Consider the following 20,678-nt stretch of genomic DNA (forward strand, 5'->3'; position numbering starts at 1 on the left):
TCAGATGGGACGAATAAGCATCTCCGTTGAAAGGAAAGTAATGGTTGTGAGCGCGGGCAATATTTAACACTCTCTCTTGAAATTTGAAGTAAGCTACAAGCATTCTCAATGAGTTTTCTGTGTTTCGTTGAAATGAACTTTGAAATATGCTGCTGAACTTAAGCCGTGTTGTGCATTAAAAAATAATTTGATGTAACGACCTTTCAATGATAAAATACATATTTAATATAAATGTGTTCAAATATAAAACAAGCAAGATTTTGCCATTCAGAGTATTTGATTTCTTTATGTATTAAAATTTTGATGACAATCATTTTGATTGATAAGAAATATCATTAGAAATAATAGGGCTGTCAACCCATGATTGGAGACTTAAGCGAAAAATGTTTCGAGTAAGTAATAACAAAGTTCGTGTATTTGTAATAGGCAAGAAAAGCAAAATCTTTGCTTCAGCCTCAAGTTTAACATCACTGATTACGTTCTACGTAATGTGAATATTAATTACAAGCCATGTGCAAATGCACGGTGGCTTAAATCAACTTTAATATTCAATGGCTCTGTGGCTCCTCACCGAGGCGGCAAATTTCGTGTATGTTAACAGATTATTATTTATTCCATTAGTTGTTTGTAAATGTTATGTAAATGTATGTTAATACATATTTAAATAATGATTTCACTGTAGAAATAAAGCTATACGCTCAATTGATAAATATGACTGTATTGTGTATTGTACGAACCCGTAGAAACAATCTATAATGTTGTTATGATATAATTGAGTAAACCACTGCTAGAGTGGCATTAACCCTGTTAAATTGTATATGCATATAATTATAATGATACGTATATTATGTTGAAAACATTTTAAGATTTTGGGGTTTTAATCAATCTTAAAAAATTGTGATACACGGTCCAATTACAGATACAAAATATATACTAGTATTTTGGAAGGTATTCTTATCTTCTACGCTAAATACATGTTTTATTATTGAATGTTTGAGTAGTATACTACTCATACATATACATTTAATTACACATACACGCAAACTCACGTTAGATATCTCATAGTATTGTGATATTATTTTATGAAAATTCAGACATAACATCATGAAATATTAACATATCTCACAGTATTGAAATGTTTAGTAATGAACAGCATCATATATAATTAATAAATTGAATACCGCGTCATAGTTGTGTTTTCATATCAGTGATATTGTTCAATATTCATTTTCATTCAGGCAGTTCTGTACGGTCTATGGTTTTTGTGTGAAGGCTGGCATGTTCACGGAGCTATAAATAGTGAATTTACCCGCACCTGTCAATACCGATATGTGGGTTCGCCTCCGGCCGCAGCACGGCTCAGGTAAATAAAAGCCTGCGTATACAAACAATACAATTATCCCTCGGAGGAAACCCAAAATAATTGAAAAGTGATGGATTTCGGAGCTTATCACTTTTCGCTTTTTCCTGTTATTTCTTTGCGTGCTTTCAAGCTGATGTTTCTAGCAACTTTTCTTTGTTAGCGACTTGACTTTTGAGCCTTTTAAACTTTGAGCTTTCTTGCGAATTAGAAATGTTGTTCTCCGAGGTTCCTTAATTCCACTTTCGTTAGCATGATTTGTTTTCTCGTCGTTTACTTTAGGGGTGCGATGCTTACTCCGCTGTATAGATAGAGCTAGGGATTAATGATAATATTATAATTTTATGTTATCATATTTTCGTTCTAAGTCAACCAACAATAAAAAGCTAGGGACATATATACATTTTTATTTTTATAAAATCTATTTATATAGTCCGTATAGGTTGCTATCGCCCATTCTTCATATATTCTACTACCAAGCTACGCGGTATTTTTGTGCTCCGATTTAAGCTGGAGTAATTACGGGCAGAAGGAAATTACATAACAACTTAGTTCCTAAGTTTGTTGAAGCATTGGGTATGTTAAATTTTCTTATGATGCCAATGTTTATGGGCGTTGGTGATCACTTACATAAATAAAAATATAATAAATTGAGAAGAATGTGTATAACAATGTGAAAATAACAAAAGAGTCTCTTTTAAAATATTAACTGATAAATGAAGTAATACCACTTAATATTTGTAATAAGGCACGATAGATTTAATTAAATTTGAAATTATATAGTAGTTCCGTTTTATAGTTATTCCAATTATTAGCATTTTGTATGTCGTTAATTTATTCGCAAATCCGGTGACAGAACCCTATTGTTTTACTATTATATTATAAAATGAAAATGGATATAAAATAAAGTATTATCAATCAGATTATAATTTGTTTGCGAAGTATCTGGGGTGTGATTAATAATAGTTCAGATTACTTTCGAGAAAGAGGATTTTCGAATGTTTCATGATAATGTTGTAGGTACGGTTAATGCCGGATTCGGTCTTTCGGAGCGTGAAATTAAATGAGTGTAAAATCCTTCTTGTGAGGTGATAGGCTGTTTAACTCAAACGCTAAGCTGGCGGCTCGCTTTATTCCGAAACTTTGTTAATTTCTTGTTTCGTGTATAATCTGGGATTATATCTTACAGTTTTAAGTATGATGTTTGCGCGAGAATTTTCGATTACAATTGAGAGAAAGGAACAAACGAGTATTCTTGTCTTTTTGCATATTTTATAATTTGCATATACCTAGATACATTAATATCTCCACTCGAGATCTGAAGCTTGACCGCATTAGGGAGGTTATCAGGCATTCTATATTTTTTCTGTGGCAATATGTATGCAAAAAATTCATAAGGCAATAGTTAAGATGCGAAACTTTACGAACATTTACATTGAAAAAGATAGTGATTACATTATATACATATATAAAACCAAAAATAAATTCATAAGACTAAAACATAAGTAAACGAATCACGGTGACTTGTAAATACACTGAAATGCCTTGTCTTATTGATTTATACAGAATGGTACTGAGTAAATATATTTTTATCTGTATCTCGATATCACACGCACAAACTATAGAATAGCTGATAACGACTATCAAAAGAAATCAATCAGTATATTCGTAAAAACGACGTTATCTTAAAGTTTTTCCCATATATTTCCATAGATATTATTGAAGTGGGCTATGACGTAGATTCTTAAACGAAAGAACGAAATATTTGACAATAATTCGATATATTATATAAATTAGGAACATATAAGTAAGCGTGATACTGTAGATATTTGCGATATTTATTGGCCGTTACATATATGTAATTAAAATATATGAATTTAGTTCAATTTGATTTCGTTCTATAATTATTTAGAGTAGCACTAAATATGTTAGAGATTTTAAGATAATTGCACCTTCATTTGGTTTTATTTTTATAATTTTGTCATTGTTACGATAAAAGGGATAAAATTTAAAAAAAAAAAAACTTTACACTTTGACGTTATGTGTTTTGTCATTGATAATACTCGTATGAACGTGGACTATGAATTAATTTCAAATTGAATACATACCTACATGTGGTTGTGTGCTATCATTAGGGTAGTGTGGGTGAAGTTTTTTTTATAAATTTATTACATAAAATTTTAGCTACGAACGCTACTCTATAAAAATATTAGCTGAGGAAAATTTCATACTCCTACGTTCGTGTTATTTGTGTAACAAGGGGTATAAAGTTTTGCCCACGTAAATAACTCGTAATAGAAATAAATCTATTTTTTATTCGCTAGTTTTCTATAATATGCCATTATATATTTTTCTATTTGACACACGAGCATTAAAACTTTGAAAATGAAGCAACAAAAAACTTATAAAGCAACAAAGATTGGAAGGAACTTTAAAAAAAAGGAAATATATATATGTATTTCATTTCTATGATTATGAAGTCGTTGTATTCAAATTAAAGTAGGTATAACAATTTGGGAAAGGGATATTTTTGTTTAATATAATAATCATTAATAAGCAAGGAATATTGAATATAAATATAGTACAGATTGCGAATTAATATTAAGATATGTATCATTAAAGTAAATTTTACATTTGAATCGTTATCGTATCATAGATAATCACGTGGTAAGAATGTCATAAGTTACTATTAATCGCAAATCAATTTAGACTTTTGTCTACTAAATAGAATTACGTAAACAATTTACAAAAAGCGTTTAATTTATCACTTACAATGTACGAGTTAATAATAAGGTACAATATGCCATCGTCTCCCACTACGGAAGGAATACTCTGTTACCCATTACGTTGGCACGTAGCGGCTCGGCTCGCGGAGGGTTAAGTGCGATGTTTAAAGTTAACCCTTTTAGTTTGAGAACAAAAGGGGACCGTAAACACGGAACGCCGTGTTGTGCTCCAACAAACGAGGACTTGTTTTTTAAGCGTCGTGCGTCTAATCGTTTTAAAAACATTTTTAAATACCACTACTAAGTGTTAGTGTGCTACAGTAATTAATATGACACAGAGTATTTTGGATATTAGTTTTCATAGTAACAATATACAACTTTAAAGGCATATTACTTTTATTTTTTTATTATTAATTTTCAAAATTAAAAAGGTAATATGTGTTCATATTTATCAAATCGTTTGTCCCGACTGACTTAGTAGTCACATACAGACAAAACTTCTGAGTCTTGAAAGCTAAAGAACATATGTTTATTTTATAAAGTAAACATTCGCTATTAAACTTTTGAAAATTTCAACTTTGTGTAGAAATGGAAGGAGTAATTTTGTATGAAAATCTTTGTTCTTTGAAGCTACGAACATGAAAACATTTTACCCGTAAGAAGTCGGTACGAGTTGATGGTTGCAAACAATAAAAATCTAAGAAGAACGAAGACAAACAAAAATTTAATACTGAATTTTCTTTCTGGTAATACTGCCTAGGCTTAAAAATATACAGACACATTTAACTACTGAACTCGAAATAATAAAAAGAAACCACTGTTTACGCGGACTTATTATCGGATATTTTTTAATGTTAGATGAAGATGGACAAGCAAATGACAAGCTTTCTCAATAAGTGCTCAAGACCACTCATGGACAATGGCAATATTAAACAATCCTTACATTGATAATGCACCGCCAACCCTGGGAACTAAGGTGTTATGACCTTTGTCATTGTGTACTTTGTTTCACTCACCTTTAGAATCGAAGCACAACAATACTGAGTAGTCTTGTTTAGTGGTAGAAGGAAGCTAGTAAAGTACTATCTACTATACAAAATTATAAATCTGTTTACATATGTCATCCCACACTATATATACGCAGTAGCGAATATCTGCACAGCGCAATTTAGAAAAGTGACATTTTAAATAGCGCCATCTATCGTTATCGGGTATATACCATAACAAAGTTTCAGTCCACACGGAAGGTGATAAGAACACATTTTTTTTTTCTTTATGGAATAGGTTGACGGACGAGCGTATGGGCCACCTAATTGTTAGTGGTCACCATCACCAATAGACAATGACACTGTAAGAAATATTAACTATTCCTTACATCGTCAATGCGCCACCAACCTTGGGAACTAAGATGCTATGTCCCTTATGGCTGTAGTTACACTGGCTCAGTCACCCTTGAAACCGGAACACAACAATAGTACGTATTGATGTTTAGCGGTAAAGTCCGATGAGTGGGTAGTTCCTACCCAGGCGGGCTTGCACAAAGACCTATCACCAAGGAATAAAAAATAAATACCTAAAGTAAATAATTATACACAAAGATTACATATTCGAAAATTTCTCGGTGCAACAACCAGACTCCTGCTTTGATTCAGATACGAATAGTATGTCATGAAAATATTGAAATGATAAAATGTTCAGAACGTCGTCGTTGGCTTTTGCTGTAGGTGTGTAGGTGATGTTGTGTTTTATTTGTTGTCTGAAGAGTCGTGGTATGAGTTTTAAGCGCGCATTTCATAGATCCTCGACTACTCGGTTTGAATATAAGCAGTAAATTCATTCACAGTTTCTGTTCAATCCACAGTTATCATAGCGCATTCAGTAATGACTAAACTTTTATGTTTTTTTTTTTATAAACAGAACTAAAGTCATCCTTATATTGAATTATGAGAAAGAGGTCGCTGTACCTACATTTTACATTTTAGTATAAAAGGGCATTCATAGTGTGTAATTGCTAACACCTACGTCCAAAAAATTGGTCCCATATATATGATTATATAAATAAAAGCAGAACAATTATCAGTTAAAAGTAAAAATGTCAGCCAGTTAACATAAAATACAGTATTCTTAATACCCAATTACATACAAAAAATACAACTCAAAAGCTTAAAATTATATATTTATGAAATAAACGTTCTAATAATTTTGAGTCCCAATATCAAATTATCCCAAGTTAATAACAACGGAACCGAATCCCTGGCGATGTAAAAGGATCTTGATAACATAATCCGTGCTCAGTAGGCAGTATTCAAACATTATATGAATTATCGATGAGGCTCGAATGTTGGCAGATATTATTTCTTTTCATAATTCAATATTAGTGAAACTGTTTCGGTTTGCGTGAAAGTAATTCCGGATAATATTTCATAATGTTTCGAACGCAACTACAATTTCAGATGCTTGAAATTCAATATTAAAATTCCGAATAGACCAAGATGTTGCAACATCTTCACTATTTCATGCTTCGTATTCATGTAAATCAGTAATGGTTTTCTACTTTGTATGCGCTCACCCTTTTTATCTTCGTCTAAGAAGCTTCTGAATACATTATTATCAATGAACTGTAGCTCAAAGAAAATTAAGTTTAAAATACAGATAAAAAATATTTTTATCGTTGTACTTTACGTAGGACTTTATTACGATTTCAATCATTAATTATAAATATTAAGCCCCACGATGTTTACGTTGCTATAATTTTTCTAGTAGTTAAAGCTGTTATAGAAAATCAGAAGTAACGGTACCACAAACACCCAGACCCAAGAGAACATAGAAAACTAATGATAATCTACATCGGCCAATCGGCCTGGAATCGAACCCGGGACCGTACCGTACGTACCGTGGCGTACCCATGAAAACTGGTGTACACACCACTCGACAACGGAGGTCGTCATAAATTGTAATTAAACGTTATATAATAAATAAAGTCTGTTCAATCTATTCGAAATTCAAAAGTAATCATATCGGACAATAAGAATGAGCGCTTAAGTGTTTTCCTTTTGACCGAAGCAACGTAATTTGAGAAACGAACGTGGAACAACTCCTATTCCGTGTGAAATTAAGAAATATATCCGTTCCGTTGTTCGTGGTCGAGAGGAAATATAAAATGGATAAACTGCAGGGGTGGAGTGCCTAAACGGGACACGGTGAAGGTAATCCTTAGAACATAATCGTACCATAGAAGTGGCGTCTTGACACCAAATGAAACCTGTAGCCGTAGAACATAATAGGATAATCGATTTACATAAAGTATATCATTAAATCTCATTTAATAAAAATATATAAATAATTAAATATATATATAAAACGATCATATATAATTGTTGTTCTAAGGTAAAACTCGCACTGGTGTCGGGGTTAAATCTAATTTTTCCCCCGCTAATGTCCGCGCGCCTCCCTCGCCCGCTTCGCTCAAGGTTGAGTGAGCGCGAAAATTGTAACTTCGCAGAGTATGGAAAATTCAGAAACTGGGGCTTTTAATGTGCGAATGCGATGAAATGCGGATATTATGCTTTATTTTAATGTTGTTTTCTCTTGATTTAATTATTTTTTGTAATTACGATATAAAATATGCCACGAGCACATTAATTTAACCTTTTTGTTGCATAATTTGTGAATACAAATTTCGTTTAAGATAAAACCGTATCATTTACAATATTGAAACATTTTGCGGTGAATATTACTTTATTGAAATTGGTTTATTACCGTGAAAATGAATTTTCATTATACCGTGATATTCCTGTCATTACCTTTAAAATCGATTAAATATAACACGAGGCAAAATTCGACAATTACACTAGAATATTTTTAAATGTCATAAATATCTTTTGCTAGTCCTACAGAATCAATATCAAAATGAAATAATTCTTACAAGTACTTTCGAAACTTAATTTTACAAGTTTCAATTTATTGTAAAGCCGTTTCGCGGTGTGGATCACAACGAGATGAACTGTTAAGAAACTTAACAGATGCTTTTGATTCTGAAAAATATATATCATATAACCTTATTTCATTCATCATCCACTCGTACTTTCGTATATTATAATATACCATATTTATTTATAAACTTGATTAATTATAATGTTTAAACAATATAAAATGCTTAAAGTATATATCTGAAGATATAAGGAAAATTTAAATGAATTAAGAGGTTAAACAATTCTCCTTTGAATATAAAACCTATTAACATTTAAATTAAAGTGAGAGCATTCATAATGCAGGCATGTAACGCTCAAGGCTCCCCACTCACTGAACGCCGGCTATCTTAGTTTTGCTTTCATGTATAAATGTTACGGACATGAGAATTGAATCATTGATTCCTGCGGCTATTCGCCCGCGGTCGGATGTTTGATAAATAATTGAAATACCGTGGTGTGTTCGTTCCAGCTGAGTGTTTTTGATCTCACTTTGAAACTTTCGACATGTTACTTGAGTCTGTATACGCTTTTTTATTACTTTTTTCTAATTATTAAAAATGTCTTTGATAATTAATTTTACAATAAAATAATAAAGGGAAAAAGGTAACTGATGGCAAATGCCTTATTTGGCAGAAGCTGCATTTAATATAAATAAGTCATTTTTTTTTTTTTAATTTATAATGTTGATAATGTTTATCAAGAGAACGAAAATGTCAATCTAATGACAATCGAAGCAAAAATAATCAAGTTTCACTCCATTCGAGTAGGATTAGCAATTGTCATTTTACGAAATCTCTTTTTACCGTGTAAATTTGACGAAACCTACCATGAAAAAGTAAAGTAAAAGTAACAGCCTCTACCCACTGCTGAGATAAGGCCTCCTCTTCCATTACGGAGAGGGCTTGGAACATATTCCACCACGCTGTTCCAATGCGGGTTGGTGGAATGCACATGTGAGAGAATTTTGATGAAATTAGACACATGCAGGTTTCCTTACGATTTTTTCCTTCACTGCCAAGCACGAGATGAATTATAAACACAAATTAAGCACATATATGTAGTGGTGCTTGCCTGGATTTGGACCCGCAATCATAGGTTAAGATGCACGCGTTCTAACCACTGGGCCATCTCAGCTCACCTACCATGTACCGGTTGATATATGCCTATTGCCAATAAATATGAATTAGGGAATGATATTTACGTAATTTTCCGCGATTTCTGAAGCAACGTCGTTGTTAATGTTTCTTTGTCTGGTTATAACATCGAAAGATTATTAATATTGCGTGTCTTTCGAACATATCGGCTGTCATTTCTTGGTACACAGCCGGCAAGCAGCTATTAATTTAGTGGCGTCAAAATGAATTCCTGACAACTAAATTCACTAACCATAAAAATGCAATAAGTGTATACAATAAGTGTATGCTAAAATTATAAGTGCTGTAGTATATGTCTATTTAGTCTAAAGATCGAAAGCCAAGACGAATGTGTATCAAGAAATAAAGAGTATAATACTTTAATTAATGACTTTAATAACATATTACAATATTTCCTACCTCACTTTAATTATAATATTATAGAGGTACCTATTAGATACGTCATAAATATAAACTCCAGTTTACATGAACTTTCGCAGTAAGAAAAGAATAAAGAAAAATGTTATTTAATTTAATAACTCGTAATTTTATTCATGCCTACGTACTGTGCATTGTGCATGTACAAAAGATGCACAGTGGCCACAGATTATATCAAAATATACTACAATTTTTTATGAGTATATGCTCATACAAAAAGTGTATTTTGAGTAATCTCTGAAAAAATACTATTTTAAATATCGTATATTTTTACCCGGTTTACATTTTTAAGAGCGTACGTTGAAGGTTTCTGGGAAGTTGAAACCAACTTAGGGTTATACGCTTTTTTGATGCCTGTATCCTTTGAATTTTATAAACATTACCTATATCCAACGTAGCTCTACAATGATTTGTTTGATATTAAAAACATATTGGGAAACATGCTTGCAATAGAATTTAAATTTTCTCGCTGTATCATGAGAAGCCTTTTATTGAAAAGAGACTGTAAATATATCATTTCCAGCCTGTCTTTAGTTTTATTTAACCACAGACCTACAAACGATGGTCGCGCGTTAGCAAAATTTGTAATTATGTATGTTAACTGAAACGTGACGAACATGTCAGGAATGATATTGACAGATAAACTATCGCCAGTTTTAAAGACATTATAAGTAAATTTAAAAATTAAGAATCTATAATCGCGGCCTCCTCTACGAAAATCATGTCATAGCGCTATGTAAAATTACACCAAACGAGTGGATTTTTTATAGCCGTAATAAATATATTATAAAGTATCAGAAAGTTAATGATGCAATAGTACGTTTAAAAATATTCATGAAAATCCTAGGTGCGATGCTCTTCGGGGCAATTGAATAGCAATGCTATTTCTTGCTCTGCTTGAAAACTTCAGAATGTAGCTACACGAGGGCTCGAGTCTAAAGCTTTGTTGTAGAGCCTTCATTATTTCGTATCACGTCCGGGATCAGAACGAGTAGCGGTTATTGATTGAAGGCCCATCTGAGGCTTTGTTTCTGTAATTAAGCTGCCAATTAAGAGTTTTTTCAATTAATTCCTCAACATCTTTGTTGCGAAATTTTCCTTTATTCTAACATAAAAAGGGGTAATAAATATTTTTATTGAAAGTCAGTTGTATGTTTGTATTTTATTATAAACAAAAATAACCATACGACTAATTTCACTGATTTTGATTAATTATTATTGAAGTGGATCTTAAATCTCTTTAATCTCTTCGTAAAAATTTGGCCAATAGTAAATTGCTTTATGAAACTTTCCAAGTGGACATACCAGCTGCAAAATTTTGTCTCTAAGCCGACAAGTTATAACTGTAACTTACATAATATAAAAATGTCCTGTCCTATCTAATAATCATTTTTAATAAATATATACAAATGTACTAATAAAATTATATAATTTAAGCAAATTAGTTTGTAAAAAAAATACATTTCTTTCTTATTTACAGTCAGTTTTAAAGTTTCCCAGCAGTCGTAAAATCAACGCAACTGTCTTGTCTAGTGTGAACAGAAAGTTGTATTTTAGATTTTTCATCGCAAGGAAAATATAAACTCGAGAAATGTGTAGAATTAAGCCTTGGAGCCATTCCGGCAGTGGACTCTAATTAAATTTTTGCAAATACGCTGCATGAAAGTGTTTTATTTACTTTTATGTTGCTCGTATTTGTCGACTGCGTTTTTTGTTAGGGACTTTGAAGAGGTAATTTTGTTTATTATTTATGTCGAAAATTCATTTAGAGCTTTAAATGTTGCTTTTATAAATCCGACTGTATGAGGATGTTTAGAATCGTCCGTTCCTCGGATTTGTTTGTGGATCTAATGTAATAGTTTATTCAAAACAAATCTTTAGTATGAATGTAATTGACGAATGGAATTAAAACTCATCTCATAAAACCAATACATACCAGTTTTGGTTTTATGCTAATATGTTACATAATTTTTTTAGTACATGTTTAAATTAATCTGATTAAAGTGGTTTTTTTTCAATAAATCAGACCGAGGCTGGAAAGACTGTTCCTCAGAAAACAAGTAGAGATTTTGGTGACATATTGTTGTCACCTTAGCTTTGCGGACTTGCATAAAAGATCATCAAGGTCGATTCGGTCAGTTAATTTTCATAGGATATCCCAAAAGTGTTTTTCTATTATTTTTTAAACTTATTAAAATAAAACAAAAAAATAACGTATTAAAGCAGAACAAGCTTTTAAAGCTATGCATCTTATATTGTAATTTCGTAATGGAAAAAGAAAAGTTGTCGATTTGGTAATAGAGGTGTCGTCGGTTAAAACCCATCTTGTTGCTTAGGCATTGTTGGACGGTTCATAATCTCATTACCACTGAGTGCCTCCACGAATAAATAAACTCTTTTATTATGAGAATTGGCGTTTCGCCGAGGCGAGATTTACTTAGTCACATTTTTGGAATAAAAACCGTGTTTCAATAAAAACAACGCGTGTGTTTCTAAAATTTATATTTTCTAAAACTCATCATAATTATTACATACGTGCATACATTTAGTTTTTAATTAAAGTAATCATATTCAAAGTTATTTTAAGCCATATTAAATCAAATGGTGTACCTATAAACTTTACAATAAAGCATCTTTGTATCGTGAATATCACAACATGACTGCCTTTTCAGAGAGCAGGTCTCAGCGGGAAGAAACGTCCAGAAACATAGTTGGTGTTTTACTTAGTATTATTTATTAATATTAATGATAATTCTGCGAACTTAATACCATACATGTACCCACTTTGAATATAGTATAACAAATATATTACGAAATTAATCTAAATAAAGACCATTTATATTCATAGTTATTTAAATAACACTTTCTACTCTGTTAGTTTACAATAAAGTTTTATTTTGGGTTACTTGTATGTATGAGGCAATTCTGCAAACTCACAACTGCTAGCTGAAGGACCCATTTAATACCTTTATTTAGGAAAATTCTATTTTCAAACGCAATCTCAAATTAAATTTCAATCCTCGGTACCATTTTCCCTCTGGTTATAATTTAATGTGCGGACAAGAGAGAAATCCATAAAATCTAATGGGGAAAATTCCGGGGGCGTCGAAGCCATCGAGATTTATTTCAGTGAGCATATTTAACGACCGTAGATCTTAAGGCTTATTGCATTCAAGCTAACCACTGATTGCTTGGATTATTAAACCTTTGTTCTTTGCTGACTGACTTTCTTAACGATGACCTACAAACTCAATAAGGTAGCACGGAAATATGAGATTTTTAATAATTCAACAGATATTAATATACTTTATTAAAAAGGGAATATTGGTATTTGTTATATACGTATTATTTATAAATACCAGAAAATATTTATTAAGACAAGTAATTATTGTTTATATTATAATACAAAAGGACGTATTATAACCTACAATGAAATTACTTGAGTACAATGTATTACACGGGGGAACATCGCGAATGCATCACTGAACGCTATCTTATGCAAATTACCGTCCAACTTGGCATCAAGCATGTATTCAACCTGAGCCAAGCGGTCGTTGACTTTTAGCTTTGAGTTTTAATCTCCACCTAATGGCCGGGCGCCAATATTATTTTCAATATTTTCCACCTCAATACACGCTTCGATGTTACCGTTTGATGGTCTCATAAACTACCTAGCCTTAAAGAGGCACGCCCATTCCTTCGTTCATTCATTATGGGGGTTGCAATACTCCATAATCTAAACACAATGGACACGCCCTCGGGTGTGAGAAACAATTTTAAATGCAAATGGACTCCCTGAAAGACAGCTATTTATTAAAATTAATCCACATAATGCTCTTGTAATATTGTTATCTTGAGAACCAAGGAAATGAACCTCTTCGACATTGTTTTTAACGTTGCTAGATGTGCTTAACTTTGCTTTTTAATATCACGTCAAAACCACATGACTACAAGTTTTCTACTCGATAAAAATGATAAATTAAATAATACTAGAAATAAATATATAATAATAAATAAATATTGGAAAACATAACGTCCATTTCTCTGTTCCCAATGTAAGCAGCTAAAGCACTTGTGTTATGGAAAATCAGACGCAACAACAAACACCCAGACCCAAGACAACATAGAAAACCAATGAATTTTCTAGATCGACTCCGCCGGGAATCGAACCCGGGACCTCGGTGTGATGTACCCATGAAAACCGGTGTACACACTATTCGATCACGGAGGTCGTCATCATAATTTCTGCTGAAAACTATTAAAATTGAAGAAAATTATGTACCTAAAAAAATTATAAAAATATGTTTAAAATGTTAACTACTAAAACTTTATAACAATATACTTAGATTGATGAGAGATTATTAAGAACATAATATAGTAAAATGTATTATAAGAACGTGATGTTCAAGCTTGTCACGCTCACGTCAATAGTCTAAAAGTCTGAAAGCGACTGAAACTATAAGTTCAGCAACTTATACAATAATATTATACACTTATAACTATTCCGAAACGCGCTGTATCTTTTGATATAAGTTTTATGTATAAATTGTAGTTTCCTCAGTTACGTATAACAATGGAAGTCTTCTATATGATTAATATAGATTTATTTCAAATACTTTAACTTAGCTATTTCATGACGTTACTGTTTTTTCTCATTAAGGTAATCTGATTTTGCAATATATGACGGTAGCATGTGATAGGAAACGTCGACTCAATTGACGTTATGTTGTATTCGTTTTGTATTATATTCTATTCTTTATTAATATAAACGGACAAGCTATTTGTTTGTAAATAATTATAAATTGACTCAAATTCTGCTTAATTTATATATTTTTTTATAATTTTGAAGAAAAGTTCTTAAGATATACAACATACAACAGATTTAACTATTAAAGAGGTATTTTCTTATTAATCTATAAATTGATAAATTATATTCTATATTTAAAAAAATAATCATAAAATATAATATTATTGATACAACAAGTATGTTAATTTCCATAATATATATTAAGGATATACCCGTAAGTCTTGAAAATAAGCCTCGCACAACATTTTATATATAGGCAGTAGGCTGTTATACTAGCATTGTTTTGAATAAGGGATTATGCAAGCTCGCATGGGTGTGAGCTGGAATAGCTAGCATATACAAATCGGACAACATCGTTAACCATCAAGACGAGCGACTGTTTGTTCTTAGTCCGTTTGACGTGATGTATTGTAGGGCACGAGCTTGCGTTACTGAGGACGTAAATAACGGATCAACTGTAGTTTACATAAAATTATAGTTCAAATATCGAGCTGCATATTTAATGCTTTCACGTATACACGATAGTAGGCATTCGTGCCTTAATTGTTCGTATTACTATACTCACGAATGTCAACTATTCAATATGTTTTAATGAGAATATAGGGTTTAGGTATTGTTTTAGTTAATAGAAATGAAACATTTTTTTACGAAAATTATAAAACAACAGCTGTTTTATTAATTGGGTATTGCTCGATAATCTTGATAACGAAGCAACGGATTTAAATTAAATTCCGTTCGGGTCAATGACTTCTCTCGTAAGCTTTTCTTAAACACTAGACTAAGTTTATTTCAGTTTAATGCGTCAGCTAAGTAGTAAATCGCGTGCTTACTTATAAAAGAGGCGTCTGGCTTCCCAGCTCAGGTCGATGGTAAAAGGCCGATGTCTAGCTGGAGACCCGTAATACCGAAAATATTAAGGAATTACGTATTTTGTTTATTAGATGCAAATTTAAAAACGAGTCACAGCGAAATTACGAAAAATATTTTGCTTATAAAATATTATAATTAAATTGATTTTTTTTTGTATATTGATATGAAACATAGGCATTAAAAAAAATTTACTTTAAAGTAATAAAACTGTTATAATGATATTACATAACGACCGTGTCTATATTTAAAGGCTTTCAAATTATGAACGAGATTGTGGTTCTCGAGAATTCATTGCCGCCTTAAGCTTATCTTATCTCGGCGTTATAATTATAACCCTATCTTATTTCTGTTGTCTTAGCAAGAATTTAGTTGGTGCTCATGTGTAGGCACCGAAGGTACGTCTATTTATGTAACAAGTGTGGGGAATCGATTGATAGAGTCAATGTTAGTTGCCTCACGCCCGCCCCGACCGCTTCGTTAACCGACCATGTTACTTTGTCTCTATTTACCTTGCATTATGTACTATAATAATGTACAAATATCGCATTTCAATGATAATAGAAAACGAATACACAACGGTAACGTTTTATTTGTTTTTAATCTGTTTCAGACTTTAAAAACGATTTGATCGTAGAAAAGAGGATTATAGTATTGTTCAATGTTAAAACGCAGGTGGCAGGAGCTTTACCTCTGATGAACTTAATATAATGAATATTAAAAAATATAATAATTGTATTATTATATACAAGAAAAATAACTATTAATGCTGTAATTGATTTTCATTGCGACTTGTTACAAATCAAACAGAGTTAATTTATCTCTATCAAAAATAAGAAGTACTAACCATAAATTGATAAGTATTACGTAATTTTACGCGTGGGAAAAAAGAAAAGCTAATTTTATCGTTTGTCAAATAGTGTAATATTGCCAAATGTACCTCCTAGTATATAATCTACTATGAGCGGGTGCGCTCAATGAGGTCGTATGTACGTGAGTCGACTGCCGCCCTTGGGATACGACCATAGAATATTAACACTCGATGACGGACGTGTTTTGATGACATGACATAGGGCTTGAGAAACTCTGCTGCAAATCATAAGCTTACATTACATGGTAATTGAAAAGTTACACACATTCATAGCGCAGAGAGAAATTGTCACTGAAGAATAAGCACACTTTTAGTTTGTTTTTAAGTGTATGAATGTATTTGTGTGCGTGGGTGTGTAAGTGTATAAATAATTCCTTGATGACAAACATTTGTAAAAAATTATAGAAAAAAAAACAACGACACGATACTATAACTGTCACCTGGGAGATAATTGATATTAAAATGGTAATTGTAAAATGAAAAAAAAAAGCAAGAAATGGTCTGACTTAAAAAATAAATTCAAAATTTTATGTTAGTACGTATAATAAGCAAAAACTAAATAATTTATAAAATGCGTTTGCTTCATACAGAGCACTGATCTCAAGAAATTATAGTCTGTTTTGAATAAATTGATGTGGTTTAATATTAAACTTCAAGACATACTTATATAGTTAATACCGATAAATATGATACGAATCCTATTAGTAAAAATTCTTTTTCCGTTAGAAAGCCATCACCAATAGACGATTTTACTTAACACTATAATCTAAGATAGCAGTAATCAGACACATAACCAAAATTAAAAAAGCGGATGATATGCTGGTATATCATGGTAGAGAACCTTATTTACTCACCTTTCGAAAATTAAAATTAAAGTGTAAATTACTTTGTTGTCATTAACAATTAAAAGAACTGTTATTAAATAAAAAAACAAATTCAACTTTTTGTTACTTCACGCAATATTTTAAGCCATATGAAATACGATGCACTTACTGTAACGCGCTATTGGGTATCGCGACAAAGTTGCTGTCAATTGAAATTTATGTAAAGAGATTTGAGATTCCAGCTTGGTCTGATACCCAGGGGATCCATATTCAAATAGTATTATGCCGCAATTTTTCATTTGATTCCCTCATTTACGTATTGTCTCATACGAAGTGTTATTTAACATTTAATTACAAAAATAACGTGGTATGTATGGTAGTATTTTTAAGTTCCTTCGTTCATTTAGTTTTCAGTAAAGAATAAAGAAAGTAGGTATATTCTTTGTCTGGACTTTAATTAAATAACTAATTAATAGGTCTTTGAAGTAGCCTTTATAAAGAAAAGTTAAATAGTTTGTGAATTCAAAGTGTTCTTTTTTAATTTTGTGACATCCTTATTCTTAAAAAGAAACAAAAGCTTAAGAATAAATACATATTTTTTAAGTTTATTTGATATATTTATAGTGATATGGAAAACATTTTGTGTAAATAATATCTTTATTATATTAATGGAATTAATTTTTCAATATCTACTATATCTGTCTATAATATGTCTTATATGTACTATACTTGTTATTTTGTTTTCATACTGGTTTTTTAGTTAGAAAAATATATACTTAAAATTATATTATAAGCTAACCCGATTTAAATTGATAACAGTGATACATAAGATTAAATAAGATATAATTTTACAGTATAATAATCCATATACTGTTTCTCCACCCACTTTTTTTAATGGTACAAGGGTAGGCACCGACTCAAATGTTATTTCACCAAACAGCAATCCTTACTATAATTGCTTTCTATTTTGCATAACATATTGATGGCACACTGATATAAAAAAAAAATTAAGATTTCTTACAATATAATGTAAATGTATTGAAAAATAAATGTCTCTAAAAGTAATATCCATCTGTACCTGGGCAATTGTGGTTCATTTGCCAGTCCGCAGTCCCATTTCATTAAAAAGACTGACGAGAATTACTTTTATAAACAAAATAGTTTGGAAATAAAAGTAGAGAAAAAAATATTCGCAATACAATTTTGTATTTTCATCAAATTTTCAATGACGATTATGGTTGAATTGCGACCACTGAGCGTACACGAGTAATTATTCATGTAAATATAAAATCATGTCATCTCTTGATTCACTATGCCTGTCATTTTTATTTGATTTAATATCTCATGGCGAAAGAATACGTATTAATGTTTGAATTGATAATTTAATTGATGGTAAAAAAAACATTGAGATAGTAATTGTTAATTACTCTTCGATTTAAAAAAAAAGAATAATCTGGAGCTACTACGTTCCTTGCCGGTTATAACATTTAAAAGTTCCGATATAAGATTATGTGGAATTGATATCAGTATATCAAACACGTATAAACTCAAAATATTGGTTCCTAAATTAACTTGAATAGCAACGCTGATACTCATGATCGAAATAAAGTTATAGTCAATATTATGTTATCATTAATTTAATATGTGTTTCGCGTAACGTCGTCATAGCCTTAATAATATACCTGTTATATATGTATGATGTAAGTCCAGTGATTTTTTAAAGGTGAAAGACTTTGATAGTTTTTGTAACTTAGTAGATATTCCTACTTAGGTTAGTATATTATGTTAATACGAGGGTCACCTCGATCAGTGTCGGAAGGGTTTTAGTTGGTAAAAATTAGTCATAGCCTGATGAACCTCAAGGGCTAGAAAATAAAATTGTTTTTTTTTTTTTAATTTTAAATGAATGACGGTCAAATTGGTGGTCCATTTGTGAGTTCCATTTCTTAAAGTTAATGGTTTTCATTTGCCAAAAACATAGATCATTTTTGGCATATACTAATAATTATATATAAAATATTATAACAGCCTGAAATTCCTCAAATACAAATAGTCGTCTACTTCAGGTAAGAATTGGGGATTATTGAACTACGTTGCTCCACGCTGGGTTAACGAATTTCATTCATCGTATATAGTTTCCAATTATTTTGCCATTGAGCATAAATTACCTAGATATGTTATTGCTAAAGGCCTCCTCTCCCTTTGAGGAGAGGGTTTGGAACATTTTCCACCACGCTGTTCCAATGCGGGTTGGTGGAATACACATGTGGCAGAATTTCTATGAAATTTATCACATGCAGGTTTCCTCACGATGTTTTCCTTCACCGCTGAGCACAAGATGAATTATAAAGACAAATTATCAATCATCGGTTAAGATGCACGCGTTCTAACCACTGGGCCATCTCGACTCATGGTTATTGCTAGGCCATTTCGGATATAATAGTCCAATCAGATATTTAATATAATAAAGTAAGCAGATTTTGTTATTTCTTTTGTAAATAACATTTAAATCTAAAAGTAAATTGCATCTGGGTGCTGATATCCGATTTTCTAAGAACTTTATCGGTTAGTTAGTTCTGGCAGCGCTCCCAATTGCTTGCAGATGGCAATAGAACTCGGCGAAAGTTTTGCAAGGGCATCTTTATAGTTCTAGTTTGATCTTTTCGAGAATAATCTTACAATAAAATGACATCCGTTTTTTTAGGAAATAAATCTTTATTTAAATGAGAAAAAACTAACATTACAAGATTTGTAAATGATTATGTCTTGATTACATTATCCTGAAGTTTAGTTCAAATTACGGTAGTGTAACGGCGCACCCAACACGAAATTATATATTCCAAAATACTCAATTGACCACAAAGTCGACACAGAAAGCCAATCCTGAATTAATTATTATAAACTGGCTAAATTTTACGTTAATAAATTCGTCAAAACGGTATATAAAAACTATATAAATATAATGATTAGTAGAATAGTAACAGCTTGTAAATTTCCCAACAAGGCCACATCTACCTTTAAAGAAAAGATTAGGGCATATTCCACAACGCTGCTCAAACGCAGGTTGGCGGACGCACATGTGGCAGAATTTCTTGCATTACACATGCAGATTTCCTCACTGTGTTTCATTCACAGTCGAGCACGAGATGAAATATAAACAAAAATTGAGCACATGAAAATGCTTGCCTGGGTTTGAAGTGCAATCATCGGTTAAGATGTATGTGATCTAACCACTAGGCCATCTCGGTTTATCTCATGCAATAATTGTATAAAACTAAATAACACAATAAAATAAATTTGACTTATTAATAAAACGTCTTCATGTTAACCAAAAAAAGTAAAGAGATCTAAGAATATATATTAGACACAGAGTTTTCTTAATCAAACATAAACGGTCATACTTTTACAACTAAACAAAATACTTTAATAAATAGTTATTAAACTTAGTATTTTCGTTGCTGTGGTTTATTTGGCATGATAAAAAATGGAAGCTGTCTTACGAGCTCTTTGACAGAACAAGGGTATGTATAATACAAGAGAAATAAAAATGTTTACTCAAAGCCCCGTTCATTGCAAAGTTCCACCTAATGCTAGTTTTTAAAGTTTATGAACATTAAAATATGTTGTTACATTTCACTATGTCTTTCGCGAAGCAGTTTAAAAACTTTCTACGAGATAAAA

General features: G+C 31.4%; 1 protein-coding gene across 7 annotated transcripts in view; it reads left to right on the forward strand.

The window, feature by feature from the left end:
* LOC124534417 (kazrin) overlaps positions 1-20,678 on the forward strand; it is a 97,554-nt gene that overhangs the window by 20,562 nt on the left and 56,314 nt on the right. The gene's annotated exons all lie outside the window — the stretch shown is intronic.

This window comes from Vanessa cardui, chromosome 12 (assembly GCF_905220365.1).
Source record: "Vanessa cardui chromosome 12, ilVanCard2.1, whole genome shotgun sequence".
NCBI classification, from domain to species: domain Eukaryota; kingdom Metazoa; phylum Arthropoda; class Insecta; order Lepidoptera; family Nymphalidae; genus Vanessa; species Vanessa cardui.